At 43.1% G+C, this 22200-nt stretch overlaps 1 protein-coding gene across 2 annotated transcripts in view; it reads left to right on the top strand.

Moving 5' to 3' along the window:
* SLC26A2 (solute carrier family 26 member 2) overlaps positions 1-22200 on the top strand; it is a 78430-nt gene that overhangs the window by 13254 nt on the left and 42976 nt on the right. Inside the window, exon 1 of one of the 2 annotated variants that reach the window (XM_075600940.1) lies at positions 1350-1370. The exons of the other annotated variant lie outside the window; for it this stretch is intronic. The gene's annotated coding sequence lies outside the window, so the exon portion shown is untranslated. Of the gene's footprint in view, positions 1-1349; positions 1371-22200 lie in introns of those variants that run through there. 2 annotated transcript variants of the gene reach the window in all.

The following is a 22200-nucleotide window of genomic DNA, read 5'->3' as shown; positions in this document are numbered from 1 at the left end:
CTGCATTACGTATTTAGTGGTCCACTGTGACCTGCGATACATTAGAAGTGGCCGAGTGAGGCAGAGCCACATGGCTTTTAAAGAACATTACAAATGGAAATGAAAATAAACTAATACGGTTTCCATTTCCGCACTTGCTCAGAGTAGTAAAGTTCTCCTGATCCCACTAGTTGAATGCCAGCTCTCTCTGCTACAGTAATACATGGTGATGGTACATGATGTGGTATTATTATTATTATTATTATTATTATTATTACTACACAAGTTGTCTGTATTCCAACAATCATTAAAAGCAGAGGTGAATTTAAACAAAACAAAAATCCTGCTTTGTGTTAAAGTGACATCCACCCCGCAGAAGCCTTTATGAGTTTAACTCATATAATGTTAGTATCTTGCCTACTGAACATGTTCTGCTCTTTTAAAAATATATATATATTTTAATTGTTCAAATTGTTGATTTTCCAAATCTATTGTGTCGGAGGTTACCATGGTAACCTTTAAAGTTCCCTGGGCTCTGAGGAGAGCTCCATTTTTCCTATGTAATATTTCACATAATTATATCTCCCGAACAAAGCATCGGATTTTCAAAATGAAAAAAAAAACCCCCCACTCAGTGGTGTAACTAGACATGTGCGGTCCTCCGGGCAAAAACATTTCAGGACCCCCTCATGTCTCTTTCTCTCTCTTTTCTGCCCCTCAAGTCTCGCTCTTTCTTTGCTCTCTCTTTACTCTCTCGCCTCTATCTCTCTATCTCTCTTTGCGCTCTCTCCTCTTTGCGCTCTCTCCTCTTTGCTCTCTCTCCTCTTTGCTCTCTCTTTACTCTCTTTTTTCTCTCTCTTTGCTCTCTCTTTGCTCTCTCTCTCTCTTTGCTCTCTCTATCTCTCTTTACTCTCTCTTTCTTTCTGCTCTCTCTCTTTGCTCTCTCTCTCTCCCTCTTATGTATTGCTCTCTTGTACTTCATTTTCTCTTTGTGTCTTTTCCTTCCTGTATCCTTTCCTTTTCTTCTCTGTTTTTACCCCTGTGATTTAATCCTTCCCTTCTCCCTCCCCTCTCCCCCCCTCCCCCCTCCCCCCCATGATTGGTCAGTTATGCCCCGTTCTTCTGGGATTATTACTTAATTAAACTTTATTATGCTAATTTATTTTTTACCTGGTTGCAAAAATATAGCAAACTGAGTGACTTCTGCACAGTGATACAGAGTTGTTTAATATGACAACGTTTTGTAATGTTGTGCTTTTTACCATGAACATACTGGTAGACTTGGTATTACTAGTGTATACCCATTAAAACCAGTGACAAAACAATTGCAAGTATTGTTAAGCCATTTTTTCTATCTTGCCAGTTATCCGTGCTGAGGATACTTTTTGCAGGTAAGATATAGGAACCCCCTTGCAACAGCCTGAGTTTGACAATAAAATGTATATATAAATGTATGTGTGGGTATGATAATAATTGTATGTATATATACATACATACACACGATCAGTGCAGCTCCCTCCTCCTGTCAGAAGTTGAGAGCGACTTCCGGCGCCGATAGGAGCAAGGAGGAAGGATCACAGTGACCAGGCAGCTGCTGCTGCTGAGCTAGGAAGCCGCCGGGTCATTGCTGCGTGGGGTGTCGCCACACTGCCGGTCCTGGGACAGCTGTGAGAGTTGTCCCAGCTCTCCCCCCTGGTGGCCACGGAACCCCTGAGGGGTGCTAACAGAACCCCGGTGGAAAATGACTGGTCTAGATTGTAGCTGAGTTAATAATTTACGCACTTAAGATATATACATATATACTCGTATAGTTACATATCTAACTACTTGGAGAACTTGTGTCAATTACGGACAGATAATTCCTGTGACCGTTCTCTTTACATCTCAAATAGTGATGTACCGAGTACCCGGAATTACCCTTTACCCTGCGTTACCCAGCAGGTTTTCAGCTACCTGGACATTACTCGGACCCGGCAACTGAGAAGTGGGCCTGGCGCCGGGTAATACCTGGCGTCGGGTAATGTCAGGGTAGCTGAAAAATACATCATTACTTACCTGCTGTCAGCGACGGAAGGCGAGGAAGACCCGTGAGGAAGACGGCGGCGACATCAAGGAAGGTCAGCAGAGGTCCTGTGGCGGTGGCAGCATCAGCAGTGTGTGTTCAGCCGGCTGTCCAATAGGAACGCTTCTGTTCTTGCTCCGGTTACATGGTTCCCCAGCTCATAGTGCTATGGAGTCCTGCAGCTCCCGCGCGGGCTGAACACACACTGCTGATGCTGCCACTGCCACAGGACCTGTGCTGACCTTCCTAGATGTCGCTGCTGTCTTCCTCCACCCCCAGGTAAGTGCCAACTGGGTACTCGACCAGGTAGATCATTTAATTTTGGCCGGGTACCCGTTACCCGTTTTTTTTTTTTTAAGTAGGACCCGGTCCAACACTTGTCTCAAAGGCAGCTCCTACTGCAATGTTGAAGGAGTGAAGACAAAGATCACAGGGTAAGCGAAGAGATAGAGTGTAAAGATATTAATATATCCCCGGTGACAGGTTAAATATACCTCCAAATCCACCCCCCCTGTGCTGTTGTAACACCGAGACACCCCCCCTTCTATCTTCCAGGGACAATCAGAGCTACGTGAATATCTGTGCTCCCGGCACAATATCCTTTCTACTGTGTTAGTTAATAACTGAGCTACATTCTAGACATTATAAAGGGTTCAACTTTATGGAACCATCCCTCCTATCAACCTAGTGACTGTCTCCCAGTACAAATACAGTACAGGCTATTGTACCTAAACAGTGGGTTTATTTAAAACTCCTTTTCTAGACTTGTGAGCATTAGTTTGACTCTACTGACTGTTGCTTAAAGACCAGGTTTTTAGTTAGTTTGTCCTTGTTGTGTCCTGTGTACTGTTCTCATATATTTTTGTGTATTTATTTGAAATTATTATAATAAAACAAATTATTTTTAACCTTTGAAAGCACTTCAAACCCAGATTAGGATTTTGAGTGCAATCAGAGCAGTGATCTTTCTTCTCTGTTTCCGATACCTTTTGCAGGTAAGGATTTGACTGTGCTTTCTTAAGGTCCTATACATTTTGTAAAAACCGGCAGGGATTTTTTTTAGATGCAGGGGTGGTAGTTCACCAGTACTTAAGTGTAAGATCTCAACCCCTAACCTAGTGAGACACAACCTACTGTACATGAGTGGAGACCTGTATGTCTTGACAGTAAAAGAGATGAAAATATGACCGGTATCCATCTGGTGCTGTTGTTACTGATTGCTGTCCGGACATTCAATTGAGTACAGGTATATTGTTTTTTCCCCCACTGTCCTGCTTTTGGATCGTGCACTTAGCGTAGCAAAACTTCTTTAGACCGACTTAGCTTTTTGGATCACACATCAAAGCAGAGAACAAGTACAAGAATTTCAGGTTTGTATATCCTTCTCAAACACTTTCAGTTCCTTCTGGGATTAAGGTTGGATTGCAGTTTGTGACCCTGGAGGTAAAATACACACCTGTTGGGTAATAATTTAAGGAGAACAAATAAACACATTATTCAAGTTAGCAGAAAAGGTCATGTTTCTTAAATATGACCTGTTATTCACTGATCATGTGTACCGTGGCACGTTATCAATTATTCTTATTATTAGCGCTTAATTGTACAGATATTTTCAGTTGGAGGATAAATGCTGGGATTAGGAATGACATATAATATCAAACAGGGGATTTAATTCAGTACACACACTAATAAAAAGAAGTATGCCTGTGGTTGCCGTGATAATGCCATATAGTATGATATTACATGTAAGCATTAAAGCAGCAATCCCCACACAATGTTTTATTTTTTACCTTGCCTGATTAAGGGGGTCCTTTAACCACTGGGGATCATGTGGTTTTCTGTAAACGAGATTTTTTTTTTTGTAGTCACCAATAGAAATTTGCAACGTTGTCTCCCAATGACTGTGCATCTTTCTATGAGTCACCGGAGTGAGCCTTGATGCCACCATTTTGTGTTTGGTGGGCAACTGCTGTTTACTTAGCAGAGACACGGGGACATTGGCCCTCCTTGCACTTTCTGCTGTTTTTACTCGCTGAACTTTATCCTGTTTGTTTTTTTTGTGTGAGACTCAATGGATATTTCACGTTACCATTTTTTTAATTTAAAGGTTGATGTTTAGATGACAATGCCTGGATTCAGTGAAGGTCAATGTAGAATAGCTTTTTTTGTTTTGTTTTTAAATGGTTGTTATTAAAAATGGTATTGTGGCAATATTTCTTAGGGTTACCGTTGTATTCACTAAGAAGTATTTATTCATAAATGGGTAGTTATATATTGCTACAGTATTCTCCAGACACACAAAATGTGTTAATTCGGTGTTAAATAGCCATGGCAATGCAACTGTGGAGGGGTGGGAGATATCCTACTTTTCTACAATAGGGTTACTTGCAAACCCAATGGCAAAAACATATTTATTTATCTATGCCTGAGGCTATCAATGCATTGCAAAGGAATGCCTTCAGGTACCAGAAGGGTTAACATACATTATAAACAAAAAATAGAGGAAGTGGAAGGTGGAACACAACGAATGAAGGGAAGGGCTGGAGGCAAAATATTAAAATAGACTATTTATTAGGCACGAGAGCCAAAAATACAGACACACATTTAAAACACTCTGACGCGTTTCCCGCCGTGGAGGCGCTTTATGAAAGAGTAACACACGCTTCATTGAACACTGTTTAAGTAATGGTCAGTCAGAAAGTAACGACCCCTGAAGAGAATTAATTATGCAAACATAATCACACAGACGTGAGGGACAAAACGCCTATTGGATAAACCAAATACAAACAACTGACCAATACAACAGAGTTTGGTGAGATATATTAAAAAACGGATAGTCCCGCCCACTAGCCAATCACTAGTGACTATTCCAGGAAGTGGTGAATTAACCAACCATCCAATCGGAACCAAGTAGGGGTATATATATGGACAATGAAGCGTTATGCTACATTTCGGACTCCTGACGAAGCTGCCACGCCAGCGAAACGCGTTGAGTGAACTAGTAGCAGTCCAGAAGTGTGCCCCGAATGCCCCAGAGCTTGTGTGGATCCATTCTGTGATCGATCACGAAACCGGAAGTGATGCGACGGGCCGGACCGGAAGTGACGCGACGCGACCTCGGTAGTGGGGTGGACGGTGTACACTGATGCTGCGCATTGATTTTTACGTTTCTATGCACATGGTGCTCATGTAAGTGCAATAACAATTGCTTTTTTGAATATACTGATAGTGAACATACAATGTTGCACTAGAGTTGTCTTTTTTTCAATCGAGGGTTTGTTCTGCTGACACCAGGGAGTGTATACTAAGCAAGACCCCCCTGCAAACTGCTGAGTCTACATATTGCATTTATTGCTATTCAATGCTGTATTTCAACTGGGAGAATGTGAGTTCCCAATCATGATTCCTGTATAGATTGCTATATTTGTTTAGACATACTGTACCACACTATTTTATACTTTCTTCCTTATATATGGTGAAACCTGCGCTCCCCACAAGCTTCTCCCCACCATTCAAGAGAGGAGAAACTGGATCTTCTCCCAAGAGGGTTGAGCAGCGAAGTTCGCCATTCTTATTATTATTATTTATGAGCACTTGTGATTATTGATATTAATCACTAATCACTATATACTTATTTATTTATTTATATATTCACTACACCTTTATTAGAAGCGCCTCACATTTTTTGTTTTACACTTATAATTTTATTTGTCAGATCCGTTATTAATTTTACCTTGGCCTTCTTTCTGTGGGATGCAATTGATATAAAAGTTCCCCTGATTGCTGCCTTATGGGCTTCCCACAGTACCGCCGGAGATTCGACTGTACCTACATTGAGAGCGAAATACTCCCTAAGAGCCGCTTTAATTTCTTTTTCTACTGCCGGATGGTTCGGTAGGGAGTCATTCAGCTTCCAAGTGTAGGAGGTCAATTTTTGAAATGGGGTTGAAAGAGTTAGTGTGATAGGGCCATGATCTGACCAAGTAATGGGGCCTACATCCGAATTGGTGGAGGCTTCCAGGACATTTTTGGTAGCAAAAAAATTGTCTATACGACAGTATGATTGGTGTGGCGCTGAATAGAAGGTGTAGTCTCTTTGGCCCTGGTGTTGGATTCTCCAAATGTCCATTAAGGAGTATTCCCTAGTGATCGCTTTGAATTGTCTCTCCATTTTCTGGGAGGAAGCTCTTTGTGAGCGATTTAGAGTTGAGACTCTATCCTCAGTGGAGTTTATCACCATATTAAATTCCCCACCTATAATCAAAGAGGATAGTAGTTAGGATCAATCTTCTCTAACACTGTTTTTAGGAATTCTGTTTGATTTTCATTTGGCGCATAGATGTTGACCAGAGCGGTCGCCGTACCCGCAAGTGAGCCATATACCATTAGAAATCTACCCTCTGGATCTGAAGCTGTTTTGTTAATATTGAATGGGGTTCCTTGTCTGAGTAGGATAGCTACTCCACGTTTTTTTACTATTAAATGATGAGAAGAAACCCGTCGGGAATACATTGCTAATTAATTTGGGCAGCTCTTTAGATGCAAAGTGCGTCTCCTGGAGGAAGATGATATCTCCCTTAGACCTTTTCAGCTCCTGGAGCGCTAGTCTTCTTTTTCTGTTATTGTTCAAACCTCAGCGGCCGTTATTTTAAGGCATCACAGCGCCGTTTTCGTGTGCGCTGCTGTACTCCACACGGCATGAGCGCGGCCAATCACCCCAGGCACACGTGTTTATCGTGGTTGTTTTGTTTGAATTTCATGGATTGTGTGCAATTATATGCAATGAAATGAATGAATTCTAATGTGTACAGTACTGTGCTACTGTGTCAATTTCAGGTGTTTAAAAGCCAGAACATTAAAATGCCATTCTCTGCACTCGCCTGCACTCGCGTCTTTAGGCGATACGGTTCGAAGTAATCCCGCGCCATGACATGGGTATTCCGCGGTATACACCGCATGATTTGTTAAAATAAGGCCGCTACATCTGTATTTTAATTTTTTAGCTCCAGCCCTTCCCTTCAATCCTTGTACTGTACCTTCCACTTCCTCTATTTTTTGTATACCTATTGGCAGTGCTCGACAAACCTATACATTTGCTCGCCCCGGGCGAGTGGATTTAACCCCCGGGCGAGTAAATATTGGCCCAAGCAGCACACGTTTGGTACTAGGTGGCGAGTAGATTTTTTTGTGTGGCGAGTAGATTTTTTGGTGATTTGTCAACCACTGCCTATTGGTATTGAAGCACACCCTCCGGAATCCAGGCACACAGCTGCCTATTTGCATTGTGAGTGTTCTCTCTGCAGCAGTGTTCCGGTCCTTCTCTGCCAGTGTGGTCACGGCACCCCACTCACCAGCAGCGGTACTGCGGGATGTGACAAAGGCGCCCGATGTGAGGGGATCTGTAGCTCTGTTACCACAGGACTCAGCTCATGGGTGCACGAATCATCTTGTGTTTCCCTGCTGTTTGCTACCTCCGGACGGAGTTCAGGTGAGGTGGTTGCGACATTACCCCACACACAATGGGCTTATTGAATGGACTTATACTGCCTTAGCTATCATGATTCCGGTTTTCTCTTTATGATTATATCTCAGCGGTTTCTTCTTTTATGATGGATATATGGACATTGTTAGACACATCAAATGTTTGTAGCACCAATTAGGGCTTATCCCACTTTTTTCTACTATACATACTATATCATACTACATCATTAACACCCTACAAATACAACACAACAAATATTCATAAGTGCACATTTTAAGCCTTTAGTAGCCCAAAAGGCCAGCTAGTGATGGTTTGACCATGAACAGCTACTTTGACTACTAAGAGTTAATAGATCAATATGTTCTACAATGTTACAGTTATGTATTTTTATCACCTATTCTAGGTTGACTGGTATTATCTTGCCTATGGCTTTAGTGGCTATTATAGCATATTCAAGATATGTCTAATGCCATTCTGGGGTAGGTGATAAAAACTGGCAATATTTCTTGGCGGTCGCCCGATATCTCTATGTATTGGAGTTTAGTGAATAGCCTATGATTAAGTAATTTGGTGTTAGTTATGTAACCCCCTCAACTTTTAGCTCTCAGACTGCAGTTGAGGCTGAGGCCTGAGACCCTGTTAATTTTTTACTGGGCCACACGTGGACAACAGTCAGACGGCAGGAAGAATACAGACACAGTATGGGTGATACAACTAGTTTACTTATATCTTACTAACTCTGGTACCTTGTGATCCTCTGCCGAGCATCAGTACACACAATACACAAATACAACACAATCCCCAATAACGCTGCGCGGGTGTGAATCAGTGTCAGTGGTGTAGTAGCCACCAAATCCTGGGTAGGTTGGCTTGTGATGGTGCCGACACACCATAGGAGCTTGTTGTGTATTAACTGTTGCAGTTCTGTACTTTGAAGAGATGCTTCGGTACCACTGTGCTATATAGCTGTTGAAGAACCCCTCCGGCGGTGGTTGATCTCTGGTCCACATCTGGGACTGTAGCTCTCCGCTCCTGCTGCCACATGTACACGTACACTCTCTGCAATCCTCGACCGAACCTGATAGCACTCAGGTCTGCGGAGATCTGACTCAACATGGGTTTCCCCCCCCCTCCTTTTTTTAAAAGCTCCTCTCATTACTTATGTGAATGCTCATTTGCAATACAGTACACGTAGTCCACATTTTTCGCAGCAATTAAATATATAGTATTGCTGTGTTACTAAGCACTACAGCTTTAGTGCATACAGCGTTACATTTAACACTGATTTTTGGGGAATATTGCACATCAATAGCAATATTGACATTGCGTGAATCTAGACCAGTGTGCCTTCCTTTACTTGTGCATTGCATGAAGTGATGTTTAGGAACTTCTTTTCATGGATCATGAAAACGTTATTGAACTACAATTTGCAAATTGCCTTGATATCCTGGCCCACGTGCAGTTACGTATAGACTGAAAGAGTAGGGGAGCACATGGTCAGATCATAAAACAGATGGTATATACACACAGGATATACTTATGATAAATAAACAACAGGATATCCAACAGGATATCACAAATCTCTGTGATATCCTGTTGTTTATTTATCATATGTAATCTGTGATATCCTGTTTATTTATCATACGTATATTCTGTGTGTATATATCATCGGCTTTATGATCTGACCCTGTGCTCCCCTATTCCTTCTGTCTATACATTTGTAAGGATCCACAATAGATCCTATTGGGTTGAGCTGCAGGAATCTGACTCTCCATAAGTGGCTGCATTATTGGGGTGCACATAGGGGACTTCTGTGCGGTAGTATTGGTTATTATTATTCCAATCTCATTTAAGTTTACCTTTTTGAGTTAGCGCCCTAGTTCTTTTGACCACGTGTAGTTACGCCAATGTTTTCTGTTGCAGTCTAATGTAAAAGAAAAAAATATATAGGAGTCTAAAAATACTAAAAATTCACAGGTCTTATACTGGCTCCCCAAACATGTTCCAACCCTATAAACATCACACTGAGTTTAAAGTGCAAGTCCACGTAACCAGTCAGAAAACAACTTTTTGGAAGAATGTAACAGTCAAATTAGCTTCCCAAAACAAATGGAAAATATAGTAATAGCTAACATTTGGCAGCTTAAATGAAAATAAATAATAATGACAAATGTAATTTATTAGGGGCCCCTTTAAAAAGGCACATTTTGGGCAATCATGTGGTTCCCTTATCCTTAGTCCACCCTGTCCTTCTCAGAGATCCAGTACAGATCAGGGGAAGGGTAGCGTGGGGACTCTGGCTGTACAAGCACTTGCTGAACAGACAATGATATCGCTAAAAAAGAAGCAACAAGAGGAAACCAAACCCCTGGTCTTATCTCACCATGCGTACAAACTGCACAGGGCGAGCTATTTAAAAATACTTATACTGTAAGTGTCAAATTTGGGTAAAAAAAAGGCACCCGTTATCCAGATGTACCACCCTAGCCATGTCACTGCCATTCGTTTACTTCTGGTCCTTGTAGGGATTGCCCCTCTTAGGCCTGGGACATAGTGTGTTGGGAGTGCGCTGAGGCGCGCTCCTGCTCTGCCTCGCCTGCTGAAAATGGGACTTTCCCTGTCCTTGCAGGCGAGGCAGTGAGCGCGCTCAGAGGGCGGGGCGTGCCTGGAGGCGGAGCGGGAGGCAGAGCTAGTCCCCTGCTCCCATTGGATGGGAGCGGTCACGTGACCGCTCCTCCGCTTCCCCGAGCGGCAAATTTCAAACCTGCCTGTCTCTGGGAAGTTTCTCAGCCTCCGCACGCATCAGCGCGCATGCGGAGGGAGAAACTATAGCTGCGCTGATTACAGATGCAGGGGCTTTGTGCATCTGTTCAGCGCGGCTCAGCGACGCTTGGGCTCACTATGTCCCAGGCCTAACGCTTTGAGTGCCCTGTGGCTGCAGTATTTCTTGGACTGTTTTAGCTTGTTTGCTAGACGAGATCTGGCACGCGGGAGAACGTAAGAGGAGTTCTCCTGCTCCATTTCCCTAATCAGTGACCGAGCGATCAGGCCGTAGGTCTGAGGAGCGGTCAAGTGATCACCATGTGCTTTTACATTCCAAGGGTTAAGCTCCAGTTATCATGATATTAGACTTACCTTAGATAGTGTCACTTTCTGCTTCCTCCTGTCTCATGGATATACCTAAAACGTTAGTCTGTTATATTTTACAGCTTGTACAGCTACAGAAATACAACAGGACACGTTTTTTTCATAGACTGTATTTCCAGGCATTATTTACAGTGTTTACAAGTGAGTCATTCTCAAAAATGTATGTTCAAGGGACTCATCTGTCAAATCATCCATAAAGAGAACCTGGGAGTTTTTTGTGGGTTAACAAAATGTGGAAGAAATGTACTTATGAAAGGGATTTCTTGGTTCTAACCCAGCGTTTTGAAACCTTTTCCTCGGGACACCCCAGCCCACATTCTGTGGCATTCATTTAATCTCAAATTCAAGTCAAGCTAACACCAAAATCTGTATATGTTGCCACATATGTTTGTTTAGTAGGATTGGAACATTTCTTTGATTTGACTGGATAAAATCCCAGTTGGGAATTATTTTTCAAACAAAGGGCTTTCTGTCAGTGTTGTGTGAAGGAGTGTTTCATTGCGCATAAGAGATTTTCTTGTGGAGCAGGTATAAAAAGACCCAGTATAAGCAGATAGCTAAACATCATAGAAAAGTGTATCATTTACTTCATGTTACTGCTGCTGACGTTTAGACTTCTGGGAGCCGGTAAACAAACAGAAGGTGTCATGCTGTATATGCTCAGAGTTTTTGGCAGGCATAAAAAATAAACAGGACTAAAGAGGGGAAAAACAGTGCAACACAACAAAAAAAATCCAAATGTAGCGGTAGAAAAAGCCCAAATCAGACTCACATGGTATGTATTAAAGTAAGGCGATGAATACATAACTTTTTCACATGTCACTGTGTTGGTTGAATAGTATTTTAATTTACAAGTGAAATTTGTGCTTTAACTGCTTGACTTATGTTCAATAAAAAATAAACGCAAGGCGTCTTGGTGCAGGCATTATTGGGATCCGTCTAATGCAGGGGTGCGCAAAGTGGGGGGCGCGGGCGGTTGCATCGGAAATGCCCGGTGGCCGCGTGAGGCCTCTGCAACCTCAACTTACCGGGATTCAGACGGCTTCTGGGTGCATCACCATGGCAACGCAGGGTCAAATGACGCCGCAGGGTCATGTGACGTGACACATCACAATGGCAACGCGTGTCGAATGACGCTGTGGGGTCACGTGATGTCACATGACCCGCAACTTCATTTGACACCGGTTTACCGGCAAGGGGGGGGGGGGGGCATGAGCGCTGTGGTTGCCAGGCAGAGGGGGGGTGGGGCGCAGTGCAGAAACTTTGCGCACCCCTGCTCTCATGTTCAAGTTATAGGTAAAAAGTCATATTTAGGAGAGTTTGTCAATGATTATTTCCTATATTTCAGCAGAGTCTATGAACTGTACAACATATTTCCATTTTTTATTCTTTTGATACTTTCCATTTGGAACAGAGCAAATACTTGTATTTTTTTCAGAGCAAGCAATGGTTAGAGGATCTTTATATGCAGGATTTCACAATCTGACTGCAAGTAGGAAAGAGACTTATGCATTGTCCATAACTGCAGCACCTGTATTAGTGAGGGTCACGTTGGCTGTTCAGCTTAATCATTTTTGCCATATAATAAGGTTTGAAAAATGCTATAAATATAAAAGCAAAGCATAAAGGAATCTGCATGAATTGCAAGCGTTGTAGCTTTAATGATGGTGTGCCTTGCTATTTGTATGTTGGGTCATACACCAGTAAGTAAATAGAAAGAGATAAATGAAATAAAGCTGTGACTTTTTAAATGCATATCATTAATATAATTTATTTCTAATGTGCTCAGAACAATGCAGTGAAAGACAAAATTAAGCATAAAAAAAGAGATTAATATCAGTTTACACATGATAATTAAAACTACACTTGCCTAGGCAAGAAAGAGGACCCCTTTACAACAAGCACTCGTATCGTGATTGACGTGAGGAAATAAAATAAACCTTTATTAATATTTAAGGGTAAAAAAAGTGAAGGGATAGACACACAACAAAAATTAAAAAAGTATTAAACAAATACTTTATCAGTCCTGTTTATTGGACTGGTTTGAATATAGGGAACCTTCTAAGGTCTGGCACATGCAGGATAGATGTATAGCTTGTGCCGCAGTGTGGTATAGATGTTAGCTCCGTTATAATATCTGTCAATGATGTACCGGATAGATAGTTGTATATATATAACACCACAACTGATTCAATTGTTACTCTAGAGGAGTACACATTAATGACTAGGGAGTAGTCCGTGCACACTATCTCAGACTCACATACTGGTTATTTCAGAAAATTGTTGTATCCAGAAAAAGTACTCAGTATATTATAGAGTAAACAAAATAAATAATAATAATTAAAAAAGTCCCTATTGACGACGCATAATATTAAAAATGGAACACTAGAGCTACTGTTCATTAATACACCATGCCGGGTGGTAGCTCTGCTAGTACTAACTGACCGATGCAACGGCTCGCTGCTATTCAAAATAGATCCCCCTCCACCCGGCTAGTTAATGTTCTGTGGTGTTCACTAATACGCCACGCCGGGAGGAAGCTCTGTTAGTTTCATTTGATTAATGCAACGTTGCCTCACGGGATTCGGTCCCAGTCACTTAGGTACTATCTACCTTGGTACACTCTAAATCTGAGTATATTGCAGATCTCCAATTGTTATACCTATACTGCATATATGGCTAATAGATAAATAGTGACCTATATGGGTGTATTTGGGCGAATAGATTGTAATACACTATTGATACACTACCATTTGTGTTCACGCCCACTCAATATTTGGGCGGCACCAAGGGGACACATATACCCTATATATTGGTCACAGTTACTATTTGACTCTGAGGTATCACTTTGACACATCGGTTGATACACCAGCAAATACACTGAGTTACATACTTACCTTTATTGCTCCATATGTGCTGTTTCCACGGAGGTTCCTGAGAAGCAGTTAACAATTTATCGTGTACTATATATATGTTTTACTGCTTCCCCACAGGCTCAGGCACTTTATGGCAGCTATTAATCACTGTTAATGTGCCTTTTCAGGGAGTTTCTGTATATCTTATACCATAACCTAAGGCTCCCTGTTTTGAAGCCTGATCTCCCTAGCTACACAGTAGCTCTAGTGTTCCATTTTTAATATTATGCGTCGCCAATAGGGACCTTTTTAATTATTATTATTTATTTTGTTTACTCTATAATATACTGATTACTTTTTCTGGATACAACAATTTTCTGAAATAACCAGTATGTGAGTCTGAGATAGTGTGCACGGACTACTCCCTAGTCATTAATGTGTACTCCTCTAGAGTAACAATTTAATCAGTTGTGGTGTTATATATATATATATACAACTATCTATCCGGTACATCATTGACATATATTATAACTGAGCTAACATCTATACCACACTGCGGCACAAGCTATACATCTATCCTGCATGTGCCAGACCTTAGAAGGTTCCCTATATTCAAACCAGTCCAATAAACAGGACTGATAAGTATTTGTTTAATACTTTTTTAATTTTAATGTGTGTCTATCCCTTCACTTTTTTTACCCTTAAATATTAATAAAGGTTTATTTCCTCACGTCAATCACGATACGAGTGCTTGTTGTAAAGGGGTCCTCTTTCTTGCATAGGCAAGTGTATTTTTTGTTACCAATTCTTTACCCCTGGCACCGTCCTTTAGACAGTAGCTTGAGCTATTACCACACTCCCCTTCCCCTCACTTATTACACATGATAATACAAAAGGTCAGGAGCTTTGTGCTCCAAGGAGCTTACAATGTAAAAGATAAATGGGTATAGAGTGCCAATAATGCGTTAATTCTGTCAAACAAAGCTACTTCATCCACTTGCTATCTATTAGCCTTCAGTAATAGAGAAACCATTCAATACAGGTTTCTACATGGTACTGTATTTCTACAGGGTCTAGCTGACAGGGTAGTGTGATTATGAGATAGGCCAAATACATTTTGGGTATATGTAGGTACAGGTAAACCCCGTTATAACGCGGTCCTCGGGGTCCACCCCGAGACCACCGCGTTAGTAACGGGGTCGCGCTAATTTAAAAAAAAAATGGCCGCCGCATTAGCGCATATTCACCCCGCGGGACAGGAGATGGGAGGGGGGATGTCCCTCCGGTCCCGGCTTCCCCCTGTCACCGCGGGACAGGAGATGGGAGGGGGGATGTCCCTCCGGTCCCGGCTTCGGCTTCCCCCTGTCACCGCGGGACAGGAGATGGGAGGGGGGATGCCCCTCCGGTCCCGGCTTCGGCTTCCCCCTGTCACCGCGGGACAGGAGATGGGAGGGGGGATGCCCCTCCGGTCCCGGCTTCAGCTTCCCCCTATCACCGCGGGACAGGAGATGGGAGGGGGGATGCCCCTCCGGTCCCGGCTTTGGCTTCCCCCTGTCCAGTACAGTCTCCGGAAGACCGCTCACCCCCCCCGCCGCAGCACAGGGCCCTCGCGCCGCAGTACAGGGCCCCCTGGCCCCGCCGTAGCGCAGGGTCATCCTGCCACCCCCCCATGCCCCCCGGCGCTGCACCGGGCCATTCCACCAGCCCCCGCAGCATCGGGGGCCCCCGCAGCCATCATCCCCCTCCACCGCAGCACCACCCCCACCGGCACGCAGCGCCCTCCCCCCCCCCCTGCAGCCACATGCCTCACCAATCATCCCCAAGGTAAGGCTGATTTATGTATATGTGTATTGGGAGGGTGTGTGTGTGTGTGTGTGCAGTGTGCAGTGTGTGTCAGTGTGAGCAGTGTGTGTGCAGTGTGTGCAGTGTGAGCAATGAGCAGTGTGTGCAGTGTGAGCAATGAGCAGTGTGTGTGCAGTGTGTCAGTGTGAGCAGTGTGTGTGCAGTGTACAGTGTGTGTCAGTGTGAGCAATGAGCAGTGTGTGTCAGTGTGAGCAGTGTGTGTGCAGTGTGTGTCAGTGTGTGTCAGTGTGAGCAGTGTGTGCAGTGTGTGCAGTGTGTGCAGTGTGCAGTGTGAGCAATGAGCAGTGTGTCAGTGTGTGCAGTGTGAGCAATGAGCAGTGTGTGTCAGTGTGAGCAGTGAGTGTGCAGTGTGTGTCAGTGTGAGCAATGAGCAGTGTGTGTCAGTGTGTGTCAGTGTGAGCAGTGTGTGCAGTGTGAGCAATGAGCAGTGTGTCAGTGTGTGCAGTGTGAGCAATGAGCAGTGTGTGTCAGTGTGAGCAGTGTGTGTAGTGTGAGCAATGAGCAGTATGTGGGCAGTGAGCAGTGTGTGCAGTGAGAGTGTGTGCAGTGAGTGCAGTGTGCAAAAAAATAATAATTTTTTTTTTAAATTTAATTTTTTTTTAAAAAAAACATAAAAAACGGGAGCCACGGGAAAACCGCGTTATAACCGAATCGCGTTATAACGGCGTTTACCTGTATTAGGCAAATCTTACTAAATCTTTTTTTTAGGGCAATTAAGAATAGCTAATATTTTTTGAGTACGTAGTCTATATGATTTAGCCATGGTTTCCAGCTACTGTACTTTGGGGATCTGTACCCCTAAAAGTAAGTCTTGTTTAACAAAAGGTATTAAAACAAAATCTGTGTTGCTGTAATTGTCACCATATTTATGAAGGTTTTACTACTTCGCATTACGTACTGTACTGGCACCATTACTTTTAGTGTTCATTGTTCATGCAGGAGAAAGACCAGGAAAGTGAGAAAAAAAACATATATTCTCAGAAGCACAATATAAAATATCATGAAGAGTGAAACTGTTTAAATGTTTCTTATTATTGCACTAAATTTTGATCATGTTTGTGAAGAAGCTTTTATTTTTTTCATTCTTATTTATTTTATTTGTAGCCTAGACTCCGGCCGCTACTTATTTTTCTTTGCCCTACCAGTGTAAGTCCTGTTAGGTACAGGCAGAGAAAGTGTTAATTCCCCCAGAGGGCCTTGTTTGCTATTGCAGCCTTAGATTCAGTAACTGTATCTAAGGGCGGGCCTAGCAACAGCCAGAGGTACTGGCTGGGTGTCATGCTGGATTGTGATAACCTGTCAGTATCAGACCTGCCCTGTTATGGGGCAGGGTTGCAAGCCCAACCACAGAGTATACATACTGTCTCTCTCCCAAAAGTGGGTGTGTCTCTTTCCTCCCTCTATGGAGTGAGCAACAACTTTCCAATGTCCCATTAGGGGGCATTAGGAGGAGCACCATGCAGGAGAAAACTTGTATGGGCCTCAAGCTTTGAAGTGACTTCTTAGGGGAAGCAAGGAAAGGGATGTACCTTCTGTGTAAGATCCCAAACACTGCAATAAATACCACGGAACCATATACCAGTGTGATTCACTGTCTTGGGCTAAAGAAAGATGTCCGTCTGGACCATCTTACTATCCAGAGGATCCACGCTGACTGGAGGCGCTGCAACCAATGAAAAAGGTACCCTGTAAATCCCGTCCTGATGATTCCCCCACACCACAGCGGAAGTGCTCATCCCTCCTGTTACCTCACAGGTATGCACCATTCTACACCAAAGACACTAGTAGCTGACCAAATCTCACTTAGGGTGGGGGTAAAGTATAAGCAGATTAACCCTTTCCACGCATTACACTTTCCATTAATTTTGGATTAGAGAGTTGGAATTCAAAATATGAGTATATACAGTAAGTACACATCATCTTTCCATATGGCTTAAATCTACATCGCAATCATGTTTCAGTTCACAGAATTCTATCCAATGTGTCAGGTTTGTAGTTGCATTTAGGTTTTTTATAAATGAGATAAACCTGTATACTATATGTCAGTGATTTTCAACAGGGGTTCTGAAGCAGCCAGGTGGGAGAGCTGGGACAATTGCCCCAGCTGTCTTGGCCCGGCAGAGCAGTGGCCCCCCACGCAGCAGTGACCCGGAGGCTCGCGAGCTCAGCAGCAGCTACCCGGTCACTACGAGCTTTCCTCTCTGGAGCTCCCGATAGGAGCAGGGATCAGCGCAGCACCGCAGGCCTCAAGGTAAGAGCGTGCGCTCTATCTACAGTTATCACGCCGGCAGCTCCCTTTAAAAAATGTTTTCTTTTTAAATCATGTTTGTGTGTAGAAGGGGGGGGTAAGAGTGTGTGTGTGTGTGTGTGTGTGTGTGTGTAGAAGAGAGGGGGAGAGTGTGTGTGTAGCAGAGAGAGGAGGAGAGTGTGTGTGTGTGGAAAGAGTGACAGTGTGTGTAGAAGGGGGAATGCGTGACAGAGGCAGAGCGCGTGAGAGAGGGAGAGCCTGAGAGGGACAGTTAGAGAGAGACTGAGAGGGAGAGCGCAAGAGCCTGAGAGGGAGAGCGAGGGACCCTGAGAGGGAGAGAGTCTGAGCCTGAGAAGGAGAGAGTCTGAGCCTGAGAGGGTGAGCCTGAGAGGGAGAGAGTCTGAGAGGGAAAGAGCCTGAGAGGGAAAAAGCGAGAGCCTGAGAGGGAGAGTGCCTGACTCTGACAGGGAGAGCCTGAGAGGGAGAGAGCATGAGCCTGAGAGGGAGAGAGCATGATCCTGAGAAGGTGAGTCTGAGACGGAGAGAGCATGAGCCTGAGAGGGAGAGCCTGAGAGGGAGAGAGTCTGAGTCTGGGAGGGTGAGCCAGAGAGGGAGAGAGTCTGCGAGGGAAAGAGCCTGAGAGGGAAAAAGCGAGAGCCTGAGAGGGAGAGAGTCTGAGTCTGAGAGGGAGAGAGTCTGAGTCTGAGAGGGAGAGAGTCTGAGAGGGAAAGAGCGAGCCTGAGAGGGAGAGAGTCTGAGAGGGAGAGCCAGGGAGGGTGCGCCGGAGAGGGAGAGAGTCTGAGATGTAGATGGAGAGAGTCTGAGATGGAGAGGGAGAGAGCCTGAGAGGGAGAGAGTCTGAGTGAGAGAGTGAGAGCGTCTGAGAGGGAGAGAGTGAGAGCCTGAGAGGGAGAGAGCCTGAGAGTGAGAGCCTGAGAGGGAGGGAGTCTGAGAGGGAGAGAGTGAGAGCCTGAGAGGGAGAGAGCCTGAGAGGGAGAGCCAGAGTGGGTGAGTGTGAGAGGGAGAGTGTAAAAGGGGAAGAGTGTGTTTGTAGAAGAGAGAGGGAGCGTAAGGGGGAAAGTGTGAGAGGGGTAGAGGGAGCGTAAGGGGGAGAGTGAAGGGGAAGGAGAAGAGCTGGTCTAAGTCTGGGGTTCCTTAGCCAAAAAAAGGCTGAATATCACTGCTATATGTCTTACCCTCAAATTAAGACTTCTGAGTTAAGTTAGACTTTTCAATTCAGATGCTTCCCAAGCATAACTGAAACCACTACCTAGAAAGTTTGTGTAATCTTCTTTCCTTTCTGGTTTAATAACTAAAAGTTTCAGAAAACTATGCAAGTTACAGAGCACAGCAAAACATTAATTTCAGTCTAATGTGTAATACAGCTTGTGCAGTGTTATGAATAAGCCCTTAAAAATCATGTTCATTTAAGTTATTTAACAGTTGCTATGGTTGGTTAGTGTATAAGAGTCGTTCGGAAAGGCTCTTTTAATAAACGTTAAGGAACATGTTCTTGTGCAGTGTTTTTCAACCTTTTTTTGATTAGGGAACCCAGAATTCGAATGTGAAATTCTGGGGAACCCCAACCCTCGACCCCCCTCTCGTCACCCCTCCCTCTCGTCGCCCCCATATGCTTCCTCTCTCTTACACACACACTCCTCCTCTCACAAACACACACACTCTCCCCGTCACTTACACACACAAACACGCACTTTAAGGGAGCTGCCGGTGTTGACAGAGTGCTCTCACCTTATCCTTCCTCTCTCGCCTGTCAGCCGGAAGTTGACGCGCCGTTGGAGCAGGGAGAGGAAGCAGTGACCGGGCGACTGCTGCTGAGCTTGGGAGCTGCCGGGTCACTTCTACGTGGGGTGCCGCGGGGCCTGGGACAGCCGGGAGAGTTGTCCCAGCTCTCCCCCCTTGGTGGTCATGAAACCCCTGAGTTGTGCTCGTGGAACCCCGGTTGAAAATCACTGTTCTAGTGTAACAATGTATTATAGTGAATGGTTTGGTATTCAGTTGCCATTTACTAAGGAGTGATATTTGTAGAACATAGCCACACACATCAGAACTCGTACCTACCTTATTTGATACTTCAATGACTTTATAAAATCTCTACATAGACAGGAACTACAGATATGCTGTGTCATATAGCAGACCTTATTGAAGGTGGGGGAGATGTGTAATGGAGACACGTTCTAGAGCCTGGTGTGTTTAGAATTAAGAAAAACAGTACTTTCGTGGATCAGCATAATAATGAACATCCGTACTACTTTTTATCTCAAAAAGCTTCTTCTTTTAATGTACAAAAAGTATTAGCAATTATACAAAAATACTCAGAAAAGTGGATAAGCCGACACATACTGTTACAAAAACATCTACTGCACCGACACACTTTATTCGAGCAAATACCCAGTATGTACCTGGCAGATACCTGGAATGCGCCGCTCCTCACCTCAGACAAGCCCCGTTGCGTTTGCCTTCCCAGCCTGGGTTCATGCCTGGCTGACGGGCGGCTGATCTGTTAAATGATAATGATAAGGATTTAATAGGCTGCAATGCTTCGCGTGTCTACCAGATGGCATAAATTCATGAATTGTAATGCAGTATATATATATATACTGTGCAGTATTGCAGCCAGTGGGAATAAAATGCTTAAATCCCTGCATGGAAAATACCTCAATGCACTCGGGCAGAAAACAGTCACAAACCTCAATACACCCGGGTATACCCGAATTCGTGGGACTAGCCAAGCTCGAATAAAGTGTGTCGCCAGTGTAGCAACGTTTCAAGGCCCCCTGGTTTCTTCGTCAGGCTTTCGAGTTTATCATTATCTTTATCCATTTGAGTGCTGATCCATTGTGGTATTTTCTATTAAGTTGTTTGTACCTAGCAATGTGGGTACAGGATCTGAGCACCTGAACACAAGACGTTTGGGACCACTGAGGAAGAGGACTGGGTTAGTGCAAGTTCAACACATTTTATTGTAGAATTAGGCAAGCCATAGTTTGACCCATTTGGATTTAGATACCGTTTGTGCATAAACCCTATTTTGAAAGAATAAGTGCTAGACGCTAACCCAGTGCCTAGTCACTGTTCTGAAATGGTTTTATCCATTGCATCATTTAACTTCATTTTCCTTCTAAAGCAATAACTTATTTGTTCATTGTTCATTCATTATGTTAGCAGGTACTCACCTAGGAAATGCACAAAGTATGTTAAGGACGCCTTCAATTACTGAAATTAGTGTACTGTGTTTGCAGGAAAGTAATGGATGCTAGGTAACATTACATACTCGGGCCATAAGAGTCTGTAAGTATGTACAGTATGCGTATCATATCTGCCTATACTACAAAAGCACTTTAGGAACGTAAAAATAGTGCTATCCTTGCCAACATGGGATGTGCCAAATGGTTGTTTATAAATCAGATACTAAATGACTCTGTTTAAGCACACCAGCATCCATTCAATTGTATTATTATTTGATTTGTTAGCTAATGACATAATGCTTTTGTATTCTGGTTTTTATCTTATATACTGTAGCAGCACAATATTCACTATCCTTTAGAACGGCATTTAGTCATTACGCTATGTAAACAACCTTTCAAAAAGACGCATTTGATTCAATCAAGAGTGTATATAGTGAGTTGCAGAAGTGAGTTACAAGCAAAAGAAAGCTTCATTAATAATGTATATTTGGAAAGTTCAAAGCACATTGTACAATCAAAGTTCTCCATAAAAGAATGCTACATGCTACAAATCTAATAATGGAGACGGAATAATTTCCTCTTCTGTTTTTATAAGAGCTAATTTTATAACAATGTGGCTGCAAAGTTCGAGGCCGTAATATTGTGTCTCACAAAGAGAGAGGTACATTTTTCATAAACTAGTCTAAACAACTGCCTTCTCCAGCTTCATAGTGTTTGCCATGTTCACACAGTTCATGTGGTCTCCTTCCTCATTTCAATACAAATGCTTTTTTGGTAAATGTGCCACTGTCTTGATTAGTACAGCATTAGTAATACTGTACATTCTGGGAAAGGAAAGCAATGCAGCAACAGGAAAACACGCTGTGCCTATGTACTAACATGTTTTTCAAAGGTTTGTTGCATCAAAAATGCCAGTGCTAAAACAAATACAACCCTTTATAAAATGTGTGAGATATATATATATATATATATCTTTTGACATATGACACATTCATTGTGTTGTTTGAAATAATTTGTTCTGAATACCTGATTGATACAATTTACATTAAAACAGAATTATGTGTATTTATTATTTATTTAAAACTAATATTATTCAATCAATTATTAGTGCAATATTATTTAGAATAGCGATTCTGTGAAAATACTACATTTTTTTGACCTATATAGTGAAACATTCATGCAGTGTTAAGTCATTTTTTGGTGGGTTGATAGATAGCAACTTCCATCAGCGCGAACACTAAGAAGAGTCTTTTTAGTGTTTGCGCTTAGTTGAACTTGGTGAATGATTTTGATGTACTTTTAATTGGGTTTGTGATGGAAAGAAATATTCTTTATTTAGTACATTTCTGCGTGCCAAC

Source organism: Ascaphus truei, chromosome 5, assembly GCF_040206685.1.
Source record: "Ascaphus truei isolate aAscTru1 chromosome 5, aAscTru1.hap1, whole genome shotgun sequence".
NCBI classification, from domain to species: domain Eukaryota; kingdom Metazoa; phylum Chordata; class Amphibia; order Anura; family Ascaphidae; genus Ascaphus; species Ascaphus truei.
The sequence above is the reverse complement of the archived record's forward strand: the minus strand, read 5'-3'. Positions and strand labels throughout refer to the sequence as shown.